This window comes from Anabrus simplex, chromosome 4 (assembly GCF_040414725.1).
Source record: "Anabrus simplex isolate iqAnaSimp1 chromosome 4, ASM4041472v1, whole genome shotgun sequence".
Lineage (NCBI taxonomy): Eukaryota > Metazoa > Arthropoda > Insecta > Orthoptera > Tettigoniidae > Anabrus > Anabrus simplex.
The window spans coordinates 242841847-242861679 of record NC_090268.1 but is presented as its reverse complement, the minus strand read 5'-3'; the positions used below and the strand labels follow the sequence as shown (position 1 = coordinate 242861679).

Genomic DNA, 19833 nt, shown 5'->3' with positions numbered 1-19833 from the left:
TTCCTATAGTTCATTTTCAGATTTTCTTCAAGACATGTTGTGATAGCTATCATTTCAGCTTGAAAGACTGTAGTCTGTCTGCTCAGGCTCATCTGGATTGATCTCTCAGGTCTTGCACCTTTGGTCCTCCTCCTGTGCCATCCACAGTCTTTGAGCCATCAGTCCACCACACTATATATTCATTTCCAGTATTTCATTTGTTGATATTCCAGTCTTCTTTTATTATTATTATCTGGGTCTAAAATGGATTTTGAAAGTTGTACTTTGGTATCATATGATTACAAGGTATATGTAGAACTTCCTCTGTTATTTTTAGAATGTCCTAGATTGGGTCTTTGTGCATTCCAGCACTCTGATTGTGCCCATCTATATGAACTCATTCTAGCACGTCCTTTTATGAAATCGCATAGTGATGGGAGGTCTAGTAAAGTATTCAAGGCTTCTGTCGGCATAGTTCTCATTGCCCCAGTTATGGCTATGCACGCCATTCTCTGTAGGCTATCCAATCTACTGCCGACTTTTCCCTGACCTTGGCGTATAGGCCATCAACGGTCTAATGATCATTGTATATATCCACATTACCAGGGAATGGATTTATATGTAAATACATATCTTTAGGAAGCTAAAATTAATTATATTTTGCATTATCTTTACGAATCACGACGTGTGGAGTTGAAAAATGTAGTATTCATTTTCCATATTTTGGAGTTTAGCACATATGTTCCATATTCTTCGTCATTAAAATCAACATAGTCCATATTTTGGCTAAAAAGTATTAAATTATATTAAATTAGCAGTCCTCTCAATAATGGAGAAATAAATTTAAAATCTATATTCGAAAAATTAATATTTTAACTGGTGTGCAGGTCATTATCACGCCTGTCCACGTCTGGGCTGATAAAATAAGCTGATAAGCAGTGCGAAGAAAGAGAGAGGTTGAGCCCGGAAGTGGTGGAGATCAGCCAGTCAGTACCGTGACTATCTGAATCACACTTATAGCACTGATAAGCTGCATTACATAACATCGACTGTGCCTGTGCCATAATTTTGTAACTAGGGAAATCTCATTCCATTCATCGATGAAGTGCTAGTGGTTTCCGGATTAGTTCGTAATTCGGGCATTCCCTTTGACTGCTTCATAACTCCATGTAGTTCACTACCAGTCATTCACAGTTTGAATTAGCAGCGAGACGGATCATAGTGTTCTTGTACGTTCAGTGTGTGCAGTTGTATAATGATATTCATTGAAGACATTAATGTTGTTACAATATGCCTAAAGTAGTTCAGTCAACCAGTTAAAATTGAAAAGTTACGTATCAGAATTTAAAGAAGATGGTTTATCAACTGACAGTAAGATATTATTTTGTAATTTGTGTCATTGTACAGTGACATCTACTCAAAGGTTCCTTGCGTAACAGCACGTTTCAACCAGTAAACATCAGGCTAACAAACGAGAGTTTCTGACACAACCAGCAACTTCCAGTGTAACGTCTAAATTCAACACCGATCTCTGCCATGCTCTCATCTCTGCTGACATACCTCTCTTCAAACTGAATAATCAGTGCTTCAGGGAATTCCTCGAGAAATATACTAAACAATCCATCCTGGATGAGTCAACGTTCAGAAACACATACTATTCAGCCACACACGATGAAACTGTTCGGAAGATAAGGCAAGAGATAAAAGACGGTCCAATTTGGGTTTCCATTGATGAGACAACAGACAAGGAAGGCAGGCTAATTGGCAACGTAATCATTGGTTTGTTAAGCGAAGATTGTAAACGGATTCTCTTACACTGTGATGTTCTACAAAAATGCGATAACAAAACTGATCAATGAGGCTATGGGTATCCTCTGCCCACAGGGCGTTAAGTATAATAAAGTGTTACTTTTTATTAGCGATGCCGCACCTCATATGATAAAAGCCGGAGAAGCATTGTGTGTTGTATATCCTAAGATGACTCATTTAACATGTATAGCACATGCCTTTCATCGTGTAGCATAAGTGGTAAGAGGCAGTTACCCCACAGTAGATCAGTTGATTTCCTCAGTGGAAAAGGTTTTTCTCAAAGCCCACAGAAGAGTTCATCTTTTGAAAGAAATGTACCCAGAGATTCTATTGCCGCCTAAGCCAATTCTAACTAGGTGGGGTACATGGCCGCAAGCGGTTGAATGTTATGTTGAATATATAGACTGTATTTAAGAATGTTCTGCATGCCATGGACTCTGAAGATGCAGCCTCAATTGAAGCCGCGAAAACAGCTGTCTGCGATACAAGTGTGAGAAATGACTTGTTTCATTCAGCATAATTTTTCATGCATCACAAAACCACTGAAAAGTCTCCAAAACTCGCATCTCTCACTTTCTGAAAGTTGTGAAATTGTGAATAAAACTGTGAAACAACTAAATCGTGGTACAGGTAAAGTTGCAGATGTATTAAACATGAAGATGGCCACTGTACTTTCAAAGAACCCTGGATATGAAGAAATGACAAAGGTTGCTGCAATGCTGTGTAGAGATTTAAGTGTAAAATTAACATTGGATTTAACCCCAGCAGATATTGTGAAGTTGAATTATGCCCCCATTACCTCTTTCGATGTTGAACGCAGTTTCAGTCAATATTAAATCTGTCCTTAGAGATAATAGAAGAAGATTCACTTTCCAGCACTTAAAAGAATATTTTGTATTCCATTATTTTGGTAACAGAGAACAAAAGATTGTGTGTTCTTCAAATATATTAAAAAGAGTAGAGCAGCATTATGTTGCATCTAGATCTACTTTGTTTAGCTTCTTTGAACTTTGATATTAAAGAGAAATTAATGTTATATGTATAATTTTAAGTTCAATTAATTCCTTATTTCAATAAAAATAACTAAATATATATGTACATATTTCAATAATTATTAGTACATATAAATCCGTTCCCTGTTCATTGCCATTGATGGTCTTGGGCCCCATGTCTTCCCAACAATTCTTTTACATGCATACAGCAAGTCCTTGGCCTGGGATATGCTCCTTTCTATATGCGGATTCCAGGTTAGAATTTTATCTAGTACTACATCTACATGCAGTGCCTGTCCTTCCATATATATATATATATATATATATATATATATATATATATATATATATCTTGCCCAAAGAGCTTCAGTGATCTCTCTCCCTCTAATTCTCTCCTTCTTGCAAAAGGGACCAGAGTTATCTTGTTAGGGTTAACTGATAGTTGTTCTTCCCAACACCAGTTCTCCACAAGGTTGAGTAATCTTTGCATGAGGTCCTGCATAACACCCATCACCTAACCTCATACCACAATCACTAGGTCATCTGCATATCCTTGTGTATAGAAACCCTGCTCATTGAGCATAGCTATGATTTTGTTCACCACGAGGTTCCACAGCAGAGGCAAAAGAACTCCTCCCTGACCATAGACTCAGGTGGCCCTAACTGTCAGCGTTTCTTCAAACAGGGTTGCTTTCATCTTCCTTCCGTCTAACATGGATTTAATCCATTTGACGACTGAGTTACTCACCTTGCTCTTTTCCAATGCTTTGATCATAGGAGTCATAGGTTGTATTGCTGGAGTCTCCTTCTATATCTAGAAATGCTGCCAGTGCAATTTTTTTTTATATTCTAGGCTTTCTTTTTTTTTCTAGTTGCTTTACGTCGCACCGACACAGATAGGTCTTATGGCAACGATGGGACAGGAAAGGGCTAGGAGTGGGAAGGAAGCAGCCATGGCCTTAATTAAGCATACCTGCCAACTTTTAGAAACCAAAAATAGGAAGATTTTGTTATTCCTGGATTTCATCACACATATTCCACCACGGTCTAGGTGAAAAAAGGTCAAGATAAAAAGCATACATATCTACAGTTACAATGCGAATTGACCGTTAAATTTCAAATCTTAAACTACCAAAACATAAAAATGGTTACAAGAAAATGTACCTTATCATTATCATTTATGACACTTAAACGAATAATAATATTTATGTCACACCGACACACGCAACAAAATGCATAATATCGTATTTTCTCGCGTAATTAACGCACTTTTTGACGAAAAATACAGGCGAAAACTTCGGATGCGTAAATTATTCAAGCAATTAAGATATTTACAATTCATTTACATTTAAAAGATACATCAAATATAATATAAAAACACAACTGGTTCAACTCGTTTGCGGTTATCGTCATTTGGCGTAAAATTCCGGAGTGAGATTTTTCCTGAAAATTCAAATAGGGTACATCAGGTAAGTTAGACACGTGGGATGGAAGTACCGACTGGAAAATATTCTTCCCATTACGAGCTGACAATACGACCTGGAGTGAAAACATGAACTAATAAAAGTACAATTCATGTAATGCCATAACAATGACACACCGGCAAAAAAACTGTCCAACACGAGAAGGGACGGGCATCGAAGTAGGGACCCTGCTACATTACTCCAAACCGTTCGTATCCAATCTTGTACGAGTGACGTGTCCATCCATCCTTCTTCTTCTTGAATACGAACGTGGATCACTCGCAGAAATTTTGCTTTGGGCATTGTTTTTCGTTTTAGATCAATGTAAGGTGTAAGCTTTCTGAGATCAGCTGTTATAGCAAGCATTGCAGTACATCGTTGTTTTTTGCTTCCGGTAGCGCGTACGATAACACTGTATGATCCTTTCTTATCGATTGTTCGACTTTGTGGCATATGGAAACTGATTGGCGTCTGATCTGCGGTTCCTATAAGGGAGATCAAATATTCCTCACTTTACGCTTCTCAGTCACAAAACGATGAAAATGGTTTAAATCATTCGTCATTTTTGACATGATGATGTTCTTCGCCGAAGAGGAAGTCCATTTCTCTTCATAAAATTAATCAAGACTCGGCTAACCTTCAAATCCGAGACACTGATTCCATGTGCAGAGGTTATTTCACATTCTTTAAAATACTGCATTTCGTGAGAAATTGCTTATCCAACGTTGCGTCACAAAATCATATATTTAAGCAGATCCTTCTCTACTTGCGGAAACTTGCTGCTTTTTGGTCCGCGAAATGCTTTGCGAGACATGTTGGCCGCTTGAAGTACACTTCTGTTACCGCGGTAGCGCACTTTTCATTTGGGCATTGAATACTCGCTGCCCTCTTCCCGTATGTTTCGGCGTAACTGATCACCGCAAGTTAGTATGATGCAGTATTACTAGAATACTGTGGACTGACAATTTTGAGATCACAGAATGTCACGTACCCGAAACACTCGTAAAACTAGTGCCGGCTAATAACAGCACGTTGCCCTGTATCTGGAATGCCCGCTTTCGCAATAGGAAGCCTGCTACTTGAGTAGTTTCGAAACGCAACCGGAGCTGCGTGATGGATGTTCGAAGTTGTGGGAGCGTCAAATACGTGAACATTTGTTTTTTGTCCACTTTGGACCCAAAAATATTGGGATGCGTAAATTATGCAAGGGCGTTAATTACGCGAAAGAATATGGTAGTTTCTTTATCACACGGTAAAATGAACGGAAATTTACAGGTATCTCTGAACACTTGGAGATAACGTTTGCTATATTTTTGGCCTTAACGAGAAAATAAACTACCTGAAACTGTCACCGACACAACCCCCTTAAAAACATTCAACTCATTAAAATGATGCACTTAAATACGCGAAACTACCACATACAAAACAATTCTATATGTCCCATACATTATTAACATACGACTTTGGCAGTGGGGGGAAAGCATACAAATGCAAGAAAAAAAGGGGCCTAAAACTCCCGACTAAACTACGCACAGAAACGATGTTAACAGCGCGCGAACAACAATAATAAACTCATTCTTTCATCCCGATTAACTGAGTCGCTAGCGCGCGCCAGCCTGTCTTGCTTGCAGGACAATTGCCGCCCCGAATCCCCAGCTGTATAAAGCGGACACGCTGCTGTGGTGAGCGGGAAACACGATACACGAAGGCGCAGGACAAAATACTCACGAAATAAAGCATCAAATAAATACTCTTGAAAATGAGGTTTCGTAAATTAAACAAACACAGGGGAAGAGTATTGGCCGTACTAGAAGTTATATTGGTCAAAAATAGGAAGAAGTAAAAATAAATCGGAAAATCGGAAGACGAGTTAAAAACCGGAAAGTTTCCGGGTAAATCGGAAGGGTTGGCAGGTATGATTAAGGTACAGCCCCAGCATTTGCCTGGTGTGAAAATGGGAAACCACGGAAAACCATTTTCAGGGCTGCCGACAGTGGGGCTCGAACCTACTATCTCCCAAATACTGACCTCACTTAAGCGACTGCAGCTATCGAGCTCGGTTTCTAGGCTTTCCTCTAGTTTACAAACCAACTGGTGGAGTGCTACTTCAGTGGATCTGCCAGGTCTATATGCAAACTGATTTTCATGTAACTTTGAGTTCAGTTGCACCGTTCTTCTGATATATTTATCCTGAATTTTCTCCATTGCTTTCAGCATGAAGGAGGTTAAACATAATGGTCTTTATGCTTCGGCTTGGGCATAATCTGCTCTTCCAGGCTTAGGTATGAATAACGCTGTAGGTTCAGAACATGATTTTGGCACGTACCATAGAGCTAGACTATCTGTGAAAAGGTCCATCAGGGCACTGATGAGTATCTCCAGTCCTTCCTGTAGGAGTATCGGAATTATCTCATCTGGCCCTGGAGCCTTTATAAGATGAAATGTATAGTTTGCCTATTTTACATGGTTGAGTTTTATTATTTTGTTGGCACAGTTCCAGTCTGCTCTTCGAGCTCCGGTCTCTGTTCCAACCGTTTCTTCTTCTGTCATCCCCTCAGCCTCAGGAAAGTAACACGCCATTAGCATCTCCAGTGTGTCCCACCCCGCCTGAGTAAACGACCCACCTGGTTTCTCCAGTGTCCCCACTTGATTTATATGGGCTGCTTTAAGAACCTTCTGGAGCCTTGCTGTTTCAGTGTGTGATTCCACTTTCTCGCAGAACAATCTCCAAGATTTTCTTTTAGTTTTCCGTATCTCTAGGTTATACTCAGCGAGTTTCCTATGATATAAGGTCCCACATACCATTTCTAGATGATATTCTACACAACATCCTAACCTCTTTTTTTCATTTTGGCTAGTTTGTTGTTCCACCACCTTACTTTTTTGGTGATTTCCTTTTCTTTGAGAGGACAGTTGTCATGGAATGAGTCTATAATGGCCTCTTCTAATAGTTCCACTGCCTCATCCAATTCTTTCTGTCCTCTCATGATAGTTGGGATTTATTGTACAGCCCTCCCTAGAACTTCTCTGTACCTATCCCAGTTAGTTCTTTTTGGATGTCTGTACATCTCAATCCAGCAGTCTCACATGTATTGCAAATTGAATGTGCTGGTGGTCTGCCAATGATGGTTCCTCCAGCACCTTCCAGTCCTTAATAAAGTTTGCAATACGCATAGTGTAATATCTTTTACCTCCCTACGATTTTTATTTATAAATGTAGGCTTGTTTCCTAGGTTTAGTATAGTCAATTCAGTTCCAATAATAAACTCTAGTAAAGAGTCACCTCTTGCATTGCATTTTGTGCTGCCCCATGCCATGTGGTGTGAATTTGCATCTGCTCCAAGGACTAGGTGTTCACCTTTCCTCTTTGTGTTGCAAATTAGGCTCTCAACTTCTTCTGATGGGGGCAGATTAGATGAGTCATATGGGAGGTATGCAGAACCTATGGTTATTTCTCCAGGACCTTCCCAATTTCCAAGTTTTATCTTGGACACCACTAAGTCCTTTGAACAATGTTCCTGCTACAGAAGGCATTTTAGTTTTCTGCTCACAAGTAAACATGTTCTAGGCATATTCGGTGTAGTATCGTACATTAGCTTACTTCCAGATTCCGCCAGTCCTGCTACTCTGCCCTTAACTACCCATGGCTCTTGTATAAGAGCCACATCGATAGCCTCGGACTTGAACTTCCTGATGATATTGGCCACAGCTGATTTTTGGCCTGTAGAACATTCACTACAGGTTTTGTTTTTCCCTTAATTACTTGAAATTTGATCTGCCCAAGTCCAAGCTTGGCCTTAAGGCCACTCTTCTTGAGCTCTTCAAAATCTCTTTCATTAAGGGCCACAACAATTGTCCTTCCTGTGACATCAGTAGTTGCTGCTTTCAGCACTCTCCACTCTTTCGTCAGAAGTCATGCTGATGAATATTGACAAACACATCATCAACCTTCATCTTGTCAAATGGAGGAGGAAACTTGGTGATGACCTCTGTAGAATTCAGCACCTTCTTGGCCTCTGCCACCTCCAAATTCTCCCCTTTCCAAGGGTTGCAATTGGCCACTGTCTGTTCCAGCCAGCTTTTAGTTACTGGATTTGCACATATAAGTACCACTGCTCCATATTCCAGCCTTGGAGACTCCAGGAAGCCTGGAAAGCATCCATCCAACAGCGGTTTCATTTGCGCTATCAGAACAAATGAAAGTTCCTTCACGTCTTCCTCCTTCAGTTTCTCATCTGGAAAGGTTTTAGGTATTATTGCTACCTTGATTGAAGTTAGTCTTTCGTAAAAAGGACAAAACCATCTCTTCTTTCTGTGTCTTGGCGGGTGGTTTTGTAGCCGAACTTGATGGCGTACTATCCTCCGACCTTGGCCTTTTGGGCAATGGAGGGATAGCCTCTTACCGATCGCTGTTTCTTGGCTTCTTCTCCGTCCAAGTTCCAGCTGCTATTTTGGCTTCCTTCCTCGCTCCCTTTCCTTGTAATATGCACTGTTGCGATGTGGTCTGTCGATATGAAATCTGTTGATTTTCGATGCAGAAATCTTCACTTCTGTCTCTATGGATGTTCCTGGTTTGCTTGTGGTAGCAGTCTGCTCTCCTGGAGCTTCTGTTGCCATTTCTTATTTTGAGTCGTCGACAGCCTGTCCAATTGGGACTTCTGTCACCATTTTTTCATCTTGGGCTGGCTCCCGGATCTGCTCAACTGGAGCTTCCATGGCTTCCCTTGATGTCAAAAGTTTTGAAATTGGTTCTCTATAAGCATTCATATTTCAATCAAAGGGTTTTTAGAGTCCTGAGCGTCGTTCTCACCATCCGTGGTGTGGCATACAGCCAGACATTGTCCTCCCGTAACTCAGGCTGTCCGTAGCTGAGACTATGCCCCTCAGTCGTCCACCCAGCGGTCCGCCCCTGGCCCGAACCTAGCCAGGTTTGTTTCCCTTTCAGCAGGCCTACTCACGTGGTCTCCACTTGGCATTAGTATGACAGTTCACAGCCATGACTTTCCCCCTACGTTCTGATTGCCCCTTTCCCAACCCATGGCTCGTCCAGGCTACGTAGAGCAAAGTGATGTGTTAGTTCCAGCACCCCACCTTGAGCCTTCACCTCAATCAGCAGCCCCACTTCACCGTATCACCCAATTGGACAGGCTGTCGCCAACTCAAAACAAGAAATGGTAACAGAAACTCCAATAGAGCAGACTGCTGTCAGAATCAATCAGCACGATACCAAACATCTAACACAAGAGTGAAGAGTGCTGAATGCCACTTCTACATATATAAAATAAGAGTTTTGTCTGTACATTGCTCAGAATTTAAAAAGGATGGTATTTCTGTATCAGTCGTGTCCACAGTTTCAAGGAAATGCACTTTTTAATTTTTTGTAATTTCTGTCTCATGTATGTACACGCATCATGAGAAAATGGCTGAAGAGAATTTAAAGAAAATCGGTATGCACAGCCGGGCATAAGTCACTATAATCCAGGCCATAAATAATTTTATTCACGCTGAGTGAAATGGTAGTTTAGGGGAAGGCCTAAAATTTAATTCTCAAATATTTATGTTATTAGTGACCGTGTCTTAATGAAAATCGGTATGCAAAGTCGAGGAATAAGTTGCTAGAATCTAGGCCATAAATAATTGTATTCACGCTGAGTAGAATGATAGTTTAGGGGAAGGCCTAAAATTTACTTTTCAAATATTTATGTTATTAGTGGTCATATCTTAACGAAAATCGGTAGGCGAATTCGAGGTGTAAGTCGCTACAATCTAGGCCATAAACAATTGTATTCATGCTGAGAAAAATGGTAGTTTAGGGGAAGGTCTAAAATTTAATTCTCAAATATTCATGTTATTAGAGGTCCTATCTTTAAAAAAAAATCGGTATGCAAAGTTGGGGATCGCTATAATTTAGGGCATAAATAATTTTATTCATGCTGAGATAAATGGTAGTTTAGGGGAAGGATTAAAATTTAATTCTCAAATAGTTATGTTGTTAGAGGTCATATCTATAAATATTTTTTTTTTTGCTAGGGGCTTTACGTCGCACCGACACAGATAGGTCTTATGGCGACGATGGGATGGGAAAGGCCTAGGAGTTGGAAGGAAGCGGCCGTGGCCTTAATTAAGGTACAGCCCCAGCATTTGCCTGGTGTGAAAATGGGAAACCACGGAAAACCATCTTCAGGGCTGCCGATAGTGGGATTCGAACCTACTATCTCCCGGATGCAAGCTCACAGCCGCGTGCCTCTACGCGCACGGCCAACTCGCCCGGTATCTATAAATATTACATAACTTAAATTAAATAGTTATAAATTTCCAATCATTTACATTTTATACATTGATACCGTACCGGCTATGATCACAGAGATGTTCATGAAATTGGATTTTTGTTACTAAGTCTATATCAGCGCCAAGTCACGAGAAAATGGGTAAATAGAATTTAATGAAAATCGGTATGTGAAGTCTGAGAATAAGGAACTACAGTCTACCCTAAAAATAATTTTATAAAACACCCTAATATGACAGAGTCGAAAGAAAACTAAATGTAAAGGCCTACAATATAGAAAGCTCATAAAATTGATCAACAATAGCATTAAACTGACCATTGTTTGTGATGTGCTTTGTGTCTTCTCTTGCCACTCATTTACGATAGATAGGATTACTGCTGCGTACCGAGTGTTTTTTAAAATTTGCCTAACATCGCACCGACAGATAGGTCTTATGGCGACGATAGGATAGGAAAGGGCTAGGAGTGTGAAGGAAGTGGCCTTGGCCTTAATTAAGGTGCACCGGGTGAGTTGGCCATGCGTTCGGGGCATGCAGCTGTGAGCTTGCACCCGGGAGATAGTGGGTTCGAATCCCACTGTCGGCAGCCCTGAAGATGGTTTTCCGTGGTTTCCCATTTTCACACCAGGCAAATGCTGGGGTTGTACCATAACGCCACGGCCACTTCATTCTAACTCCTAGACCTTTCCTATCCCTTCGTCGCCATAAGACCTATCTGTGTCGGTGCGACGTAAAACCGCTAGCAAAAAAATTAAGGTGCAGCCCCAGCATTTGCCTGGTGTGAAAATGGTAAACCACAGAATACCATCTTCAGGGCTGCCGACATTGGGGTCGAATCCACTACCGGTATCCCCCAGATGCAAGCTCACAGCTGCGCGCCCCTAACCACACGGCCAACTCGCCCAGTCGTAGCAGTGTAACAGCCTGCCTGAATATTGGTGGGAAGTAGCTGGAGCGTTAGATAACTTGCTTCCTTAACATGCCATTCCTCTGGTTCTTAAATTTTCTGATTCTGCTGGTATGTAACAAACTGGTTAATTCCGCACTGATTGGAATGAACAGTGTGCATATTTAACGGAATAATGGCAGAGGAGTATTCACGGCTGTCTGTGGCTTGACATTCCAGCTCTGGAACTTTGGACTATTAGATCGGCACTGTTCGTTAAAAGTGAGGAAATGTGCGGTTTTCCATTTGATCAAGTATTTTATAGGATATCACTTATTTAATCGCTACTTTCCTACTGACGTTTTTGTAATGACCTATGTTGATTTAGGGATTAATCTACTTTCAAAAAACAAATAAAAAGAAAATATACTTATTCTTCTAAATGTACACAGTTAGGAAAACTACAAGGTCAGTCTCTCTGAGAATCCAATCCCGTGGCGAAGCATGGGTACATCAGCTAGTCAATCGATAAGACAGGAAGGACAGTCATTTTAGCCCTTGGTGAAAGAGACTTTGAAGAGCTCAAAAAGAGAAGCCTTAAGGCTAAGCTCGGACTTGGGCAGATCAAGTTTCAAGTCATCAGGGGAAAAACGAAACCCAATGTTGATAAAGATGAAACTGAAGGTCCTTCAGGCCAATCTTCAGCATAAAAAAGCAGCTGTGGCCAATTTTGCCAGTAAGTTCAAGTTGCAAGTGATAAATATCATTATGGATTCGTATTGAAGATACTATACTGTAGGATGCTAATTAGTTTATTAATAATATCACCTATTCAATACATTATAATTTCATATGGTAATGGTGATAAGTTCCAATTGTTTAAAATAGGTGATATTATTAATAAACTAGTAAGTTAAAGTCAGAGTCTATTGACGTGGCCCTTATTCAAGAGCCATGGGTAGTCAAGGGCAGAGTAGCAGAACTGGCGGAATCTGGAGGTAAGCTGATGTACGATACAACATCGGAATTAAGTGTATTTGTAATCTCCTCCTGTGCTGTGTATCTAGTGAGACTCAGGACATGAACAGTATGTGTGGATGAAATGTGCTACCCATAGGGCTGGTCATGCTACAATTTCACTTTCTGTCCCAGGCGTTGCCTACGAGATATGCAAGCCCAGGACATAGCTCCTAATTTGTCGCTGAAAAGGTGGCCCGACCGTGTTCACGGTTTGGCCGCTAGATGTCAGGTTTCCGTTCTGTTCTTGGCGGACTTTAACATTGTGATATGCGGAATAATTGTGATGCTGTGTTGATTTTGTGCAATTTATTGTGAATATTGTTTCTGTCGGCGAGTGTCTGTGAGGTTGCGAAGAAGGTGCACTGTTGTGTACCTCTATGTATTTCGAACGACACTTAAAAAGCATGAAAATTGACGTTCCATAGTTTCCCTTCCGAGTGCGGTTTAAGGGAGAAATGGAAGCAGGCTATTTCTAGGCAAGGTGATAAAATTATTATTGTTATTTTGCTTCACATCCCACTCACGCAGATAGGTCTTATGGAGACGATGAGGCAGGAAGGGGCTAGTAGTGGGAAGGAAGCGGCCGTGGCCTTAATTAAGGTACAGCCCCAGCATTTGCCTAGTGTGAAAATGGGAAACCACGGAAAACCATTTTCAGGGCTGCTGACAGTGGGGTTCGAACCCACGATCTCCCAAATACTGAATACCGGCCGCACTTAAGCGACTGCAGCTATTGAGCTTGGTAGGTGATAAAGTAGGATCTCTTTATGTACCTAGCAATTCTTCTCATAAAAGCGATTTCAGTGTAAGCACATCAATCAAAGTTCCTTCTGTATTCAGTGTGTATCTTGCTCACAAACAGGAAAATGTCAAACGCAGGAAGTGTCCAGCTCCCAAAAGTGATGTATTGCCATCAAAATTTAGTAAAAGTTCCGATTCAGGTAACGATGAACATACCATATCTTCATACGTCAGCCAGAAACGAAAAAGGAGTACAAGTCTCGTTTCTTTGTCAAGGAAAGGCTACGAGTATCTCTGTTAAATCTAAAAATATACGGATGAGAAAATTATCCCATTCTTTTTCTTTTCTTCATGGGGCCTCTAAATATTAGTTCCTAATTAGCGTAGACCTCTAAGATCTTTTGCTACCATGTTTTTCCTTCATTCCCACCTAGATATGCCTGCTCCCTTCACAAAGCTGCAGGTTGTTCTTATTGGGTCTTCTTGAATTTAGACTCAAATATTAACACAATATTAAGTAATATTATACCATATTTTATTTTGCATTAGTTGTTTAACAATCTCCAATCCATTTTACAAGATATAGTTTTTAACAGTATTCATAAGTCATTCCCAATCAGGTACCTGATCTATTCATAAGGTAAAAAATGGCTGATGATGCCTACTATTGAGAGGCGAAACATGTACCATCCAATGTATCAATTTTATGTTAATGTTTTGATAAGGACAAAGTCCTAACTTTTAAGATTGTATTGTATTGAATAGGTGGGAGAACAATATAAACATTCTAGTGTTATTTAATACAAATACTTTCAATATGGCCCCAAAAATTAATTTAATCACATGTAATCTCCGTGCAGATCGAACTTATGATGAGCACGTCTGGTTACATCGCACACAACCGTTACACGTCACAACGCGGTCAGACAGTGAATAACTGCTGCTCTCATTCGCAATACGAGGAAAAAAGGGATCGGGAAATGTCAGGGGAAAAAAACAGTTGAGACGAGCGTGACTCTAACTCGTCATCTTCATAACTGAAGTGGAGAACTTGACCACCACGGCACAGTCTCTCGCTTGATGGTACCTGGCATCCTAAACCTCTCGTAACTTTTCTCGACATTTTTAAAATAGCCATTTTTGGAAATTTTTGAGAGTTGCATGCTACTACTTTGCCAGTGTGCTTTTGTGATTTAGTACTACCAACCTACAACATTTGAACAAAATCGGTGATGCGGACATCCCCTTGTCAGCTGTGTTTGCAAGGATGGGAGGAGTGAAGGGGGAAGGGGAGGGGGTTCAGGGCTGGTGTGGAGAGGGGGGAGTGGTGGTGAGTTGGAGAGATAAAATCAACGAAAAAAAGAACATTCTACACTGCCGGAAAAATTAATAGCAACTCGATGAATTTTCTCCTCATATCAAACTATTTCATGTTTCACTGTGACAGGTCATGACAAAGTAATACGATCTATATATTTTCTGAAAGCTTGTTTTATTGCCTCTCTAATGCAAGGTAACAAATTAATTTATTGCCCTTCACATAGCAGTCTGTGTAGCATTTCTTAATTGAAGGGAAAAAGCAAAAATTTTGCACTTTACATGCTAGTGTGTTTTGAACCACCAGATAGCAGTAAATGCTTCTAACTAGTGTTACTGACCATCCACAGATGTCTCTGTTGTGTAAACAGCTGCTAGGTACTACTTCCTGTTGTGCATTCCTACTTCTTGTCTGTTAATAATCCCTCTGAATCCGCATAGAAATTTTCGTGTTTACCAGTTTGTTTCTTTTTGCTTGAAAGAGTTTGAGTGCCAAATTGTAATAAAAAATGGATACAAAATGTGATATATCACCAAGAAAGGCTGCACGGATTGTGACATTAAGTGAATGTGGTAAAACTAATTCTGAGATAGCTCAAATTGTGGGAGTGCACAAAAGTACAATTGGGAGACAGTTGGCTAAGTTTCGAGAAACGGGTAGTCTTATGAGTGGTAGAGTGGGAAAATGTGGTAGAAAACTGAAAACTTCACCCAGGTCTGACAATGCTTTGCATCGTTTAAAAATGTCTGGAAAATATATTTGCCACCTCGGAAGTACTTGGAGACAAATGGAGGGAAACATCTGGGGTTAATGTTTGTTCTAGAACTGTAAGGAACAGATTGCAAAAATTTGATTCGGTGTCCAAAAAGCCTGTAAAGAAACCAATGCTCACCAAACAGCAGCGTATGAAGCGTGTTCAGTGGGCTAAAGAACATCAGCACCGGCCAGTTCAGCAGTGGCGTAAGGTTCTCTTCAGTGATGAATCTAAAGTCAATATTGGTGGAAGTGATGGGGGTTGTTGAGTGTTTCGGAAAACAAGTGAAGCACTGAATCCAGCCTGTACTCTGAAAACTGTGAAGTTTCCAACTAGTGTTATGCTCTGGGGGTGTTTCTCATACAATGGAGTTGGGCGTATTGATGTCCTAGAATCCACCATCAATGGGCAGAAGTACAAGACAATTTAGGAGAAGAAAATGTTACCATCAGGAAGGGATTTATTTGCAGGACAACCATTCATTTTTCAGGATGATTCATCAGCCTGCCATCGTGCAAAAGTGGTCAGAGACTTCTTAGGTGAACAAGAAAATGTCAGAGCGCTGTCTTGGCCTGGAAATTCGCCAGACCTAAATCCAATAGAAAATTTGTGGGCAATTCTGAAGAAGAAAATAAGAGAAAGGAAGCCCCGAACAAGACTGCAATTGATTGAGGCTATTGTTAATATCTGGTATCATGGAATACCCATTGAAACTCTCCAAAATCTAGTAGATTCCATGCCGAGGAGGTGTCAAGACGTTTTGAGGTCAAAAGGCTATCCCACCAAGTACTAGAGCCGAGATAGGAAAGTAATTAGTGAAGTGTAAAATTCTGGTTTTTTCCCTTCAATTAAGAAATGCTACACAGACTGCTATGTGAAGGGCAATAAATTAATTTGCTACTTTGCATTAGAGAGGCAATAAAACAAGCTTTCAGAAAATATATAGATTGTACTACTTTGTAATGACCTGTCACAATAAAACACGAAATAGTTCGATATGAGGAGAAAATTCACCGAGTTGCTATTAATTTTTCCAGCAGTGTACTTGAAACATTCATTCCATATATTTGTCACAACTTCTATAATAGAAACAAACCCCGCCTCCATCTCTCCAACTAACCACCACTCCCCCCCCCTGTCCCCACCAGCCCTGCACCACCCCCTCCCCCTTCAGTCCTCCCATCCTCGCAAACACAGCTGAGCCAACAATAGACACGATCATAAGAACGGGACCGTTAACTTTGAGAAGGTCACGCCGCTTCGAGAGGACAACCACTTAATAAGTAAGTTTAGAAGTTTCTTCACACATTTTTTTATTTTTTACTTATCAGCCCAAGTTTCTCATACAACCTCATCTTTTCCATTACAGATTGGATCTTCACAGACGGTTTCTACTATGGTCACATACAGTTTACCAGGCATCTGTTATCTAACACAGCTTCTCAATTTTTAGCTGCTTTCCTGACTATTTGAAAATAAGGCAACACAGCTAGCCAACATTGGAAACAATAATTGAGAACGGGACTGCTAAAATTGAGAAGATCAGGCCTTTTGACAGTGTTACTATTCTAAAATTGGAACTTCATTGGTGGTTTTCCAGCACAGGTCATATACATTTCACTTGGCACGTGTTTCCTCTCAAACTCAGATTCTCAAGTTTTTCGCTCCTCTCTTAACTAGTCGTGATGTTGACTCTACAGAGACTGGCTGTCAGTTCTGAATTTTTAAAACAGTGATTTCATCCTGTTTTTAATTACCGTATATCACAATGCAAAATTTTTAGACTAAGAGGTCTACAACCTCACTATAAACAGCTGTTGTTTGTTTCCGTCTTATCTCATTTGTTTTCATTCTTTTAACTTCAATATGTTAATTTTTTTCACTGAAAATATCTCAAACGAGTTGATTATTACTCCATCTAATGATGGAAATATGTATATATTGAAACCCCTTTTTTCACTGAATATGGCTCGAAAACGATTCTAAACATGTTTGACTATTATTACTCCATCTAATGATGTGTATGTATTGAATAGGAGGACATATTAAATTTTCCTTTGTAAAGTGAAAATGTCTCCTGTTTCCTAAAACCGACTGTTAGGAAAGTAAAGGAAGTCCGAAGAAAAGTGAACACGGCCACAATTAAGACCACTGACCTGACAATAATAGAAATATACACTGCACCACACAAACACATAACGTTGGAACATTACTCAACACAGTAGGGAAAGTAAACACTGATGAAGTAATAATAGCGGGAGACCTCAACTGCATGACAGACAAGCCGAACATAAAATCGGAGATAGTTACCTAAGTCCTGACAGAAGAAGGCTTCATAATGGTAAACAGAAAAGAGCTTAAGACTTACTTCACCCCAATTGGCACCAGCGCAAATGACTTAGTGTTCTCCAGAGAAGTAAGATTTACAATCAAAAAACAAGGAGGTCTATGGTCTTCAGGCTTAGCTCTAATCAGAAAATTTATACCTATCTACACAGAATTTGAACATAGAAATGGAAGCCATGATCTCCCAATGACAACGAAGTACCACCTTCAAGAAAACTTAATACAACGAAAATGCAAAACCAATCAAAGATACAGAAAGCAAGAGCCCTTGTTGCTCAAGGGCACCTAGATGAAGCAGTGGAGATAGCTACAAATCTAATACAGGAAGCCACCCCACCAACGAAGAAAAGGCTACACTGCACACAAAGACACTCTACGCGCACTCCAGACAGCGAGAACGGTGACATACACCATTAAAAGAAGGAAATACAAAAATATCCTAAAAGAAAAGAGCTGAATACTTGTAGGAAGAAGCCAAAGCCGAGAAAGACCCTTTTACCATCCTCAAAAAATAATTGCAGACCGAGGGAAATAGCCATGGAAACACGGGAAAAACACTTCACAACACTTCTCAACAAAGACAACTAGGAAACATGCAACACCGCAATCCTTTATGACGACTAAGTACACGAAACCAGACTAACTATAAACGAAGTGCAAATGGCAATCGGTAAGGCAAGATGGGCAAGGCGTCAGGTCCAGATAACAACTACGTACAGTAGTTTAAAATCTCCTGACAACTTACTGCAACTTTGGACAGAGCTATTCAACCAGTGTCTATATTCTGCCAAAATACCAGAAACATGGAGAACAGCAACGCTGAAGATACTCTACAAGGAAAAAGGAGATACTGACAACCCCAACTCGTATAGAGGCATAGCACTGAAAAGCAACCTATATAAGACATTCGCAAGCATTCTAGTGAAACACCTGACCGATGAAATAGACCCGTTCATACCAGAATCCCAACTAGGCTTCCGTACAGGAAGAAGCAAAATACAAGCAGCAGCAGACCTAAAAGAGAAAGTAGAGGAGGCATTGAGACACCCAAAGGGGAAATACTATGTCGTCTTTGTGGGCTATAGAAAAGATTACGAGCCTATAGATAGAGATATCCTGATAGGAAAGCTAAAGCAAACGATTGGTGACCACTCACTCACAAAAACCGTGTCCATCCTAGACTACAACGTAATCAAAATCGATGATGGAATAACCACATCAGGAAAGGTAACTCAAGCCAATGGGGTACCCCAAGAACCCCTAAGCCCACTGCTATTCAACACAGCAACAGCAGACATCACCCGAATAACAATGGACTCTCCCAAGATTACTCTATTAATGTACGCTGACAATATAGCTCTGGGATCATATTCAAAGACATAACTTCGGAAGACAATGTTTAAGTTAGAAGCATGGGCATCAGAGAATAAATCTGGGATTAACCAGCAAAACACAGTTTAGATGATGTTCAGAAAAGGCAGCAAGACAGCCACACATGACTCTATAATGCTAAAAAGTAATATACTAGAAATAGTCACGAAATTCCAATATTTAGGCATCACATTTTGAACGACCCTGATATTCTTCAATTACAACATCTTAGACAGAACGACAGCAGCAATCAAGGCCATCCACAACATCAAGAACCTATCTATGCTATCACTCAACACAGCAACGACATTATTCAACACCACAACAGCTCCGATTGTCACATACAGAATCCAGATAATCTGAGACAACCTGACAATTAGCAACCTGGAGAAGATAGAAAAAGTCAAAGCAAGATTCCTCAAAAAGGCCCTAGGAGTGACTAAATCAGCTCCCTTAGACTAGTCTACGTTCTAGCCCGGGAAACATATTTCATAGAAAATCTACAATTCAACCTACCGCTGCCATCTACCAAACCATTCCAAGCTCTACACAAGAAACTTCTAAGGAAATGCGCTGATACAGACTTTTAATCCTACGGCAGTGGCGCTATGATAGAACAAAAGTGGACAAATGAAATACAAGAACAAAGACCTGTTCCTATAACCAGATATGTGATACATGGCTTCTAGCGCAACATATGTGCAAAGGCAAAATACCCCCTCCCAACGAGTGACTGTATTTGCACACAGTACAATGACGTCTGTGGCCATTACCACAACCTAAAGATTAAAAAAGAGACAAAAAACGCTGACTGAATACAACAAAGAGTGAACCCACGAAACTGAATATTCACATGAGTGCTCCTTATC

General features: G+C 40.4%; 1 protein-coding gene across 1 annotated transcript in view; it reads right to left on the bottom strand.

The window, feature by feature from the left end:
* Positions 1–19833, bottom strand: part of Gp210 (nucleoporin 210) — a 461410-nt gene that overhangs the window by 440926 nt on the left and 651 nt on the right. The window lies entirely within an intron of this gene.